This window comes from Aquarana catesbeiana, linkage group LG02 (genome assembly GCF_042186555.1).
Source record: "Aquarana catesbeiana isolate 2022-GZ linkage group LG02, ASM4218655v1, whole genome shotgun sequence".
NCBI classification, from domain to species: Eukaryota; Metazoa; Chordata; class Amphibia; order Anura; family Ranidae; genus Aquarana; species Aquarana catesbeiana.
Window position 1 is genome coordinate 374,944,896 of NC_133325.1, and position 1,006 is coordinate 374,945,901.

Here is a 1,006-nt window from a genome sequence, read left to right on the forward strand (position 1 = left end):
ATGTCATCAGTGCCTATCAGTGCCCATTAGTGCAGCCTATTAGTGCCCATCAGTGCCTTTCAGTGTCACCTATAGGTGCCCATCAATGCCACCTATCATTGCCCATCAGTGCCACCTATCAGTGGCCACCAGTGCGACCTCATCAGTGCCCACCAGTGCAGCCTCATCATTCCCGCCTCATCAGTGCCTATCAGTGCAGCCCCATCAGCGCACATCAGTGAAGGAGAAAAATTACCTGTTTGCAAAATTTTATAACAAACTATGATAAAAAAAATTCAAACTTATTGGTCTTTTTTTGTTTCTTAAGCAAAAAATAAAAAAACCAGTGGTGATTATATAGCATTATATAGCACCAAAAGAAAGTTCTACTTGCGTGAAAAGAATTATACAAATTTAGTTTGGGTACAGTGTTGCTTGACCGCGCAAATGTCATTCAAAGTGCAACAGTGCTGAAAGCTGAAAATTGGCCTGGTCAGGAAGGGGGTGTTATGCCCTGAACACACGGGCGGACTTTTCGGCAACAAAGGTCCGACAGTCTTTTCGAAGGACTTTCAACGGACTTTTGAGGAGTTCTGACGGACATTCTAACGAATGTGTTTCGCTTCTCGCCCTTTTGGCTAAGATCAAGTGTAGTATCTGTTCTTATCAGAGGAGGCGCTGTGCTGCTCTCAAAGGGGAGAGCCAGCAAATCCAATGGTGTTATAGTGCCTGGAATTGCGGTTTCAGCAGGGACTATGCCAAGCTGCCTGACATATACTGGGGGCTGGCCGATGGTTGAGTCTGAGCCGTCCGGAAGGGTGCTCCTGGTGAGGATGGGTGCTGCATCTGGGTCTGGCCTAGATTGTGGTAGCTCTAGCTGCAGACAGTTTTTCGGGAGAGAACACTGGCTCCTCTCTAGCGGGGGGGGGAGTGGTTAGTATTCCCCGAATGTAATTAGGAAGGAGTGATGGGAGCGACGGTGAGGCCTGATGATAAAGGGCTCTCACCAAGCTCCCTGAACTTCATG

General features: G+C 47.8%; 1 pseudogene; it reads left to right on the plus strand.

Moving 5' to 3' along the window:
- Positions 1-597: 597 nt before the first annotated feature.
- Positions 598-695, plus strand: LOC141130847 (U2 spliceosomal RNA; annotated as a pseudogene).
- The last annotated feature ends 311 nt before the right edge of the window (positions 696-1,006 follow it).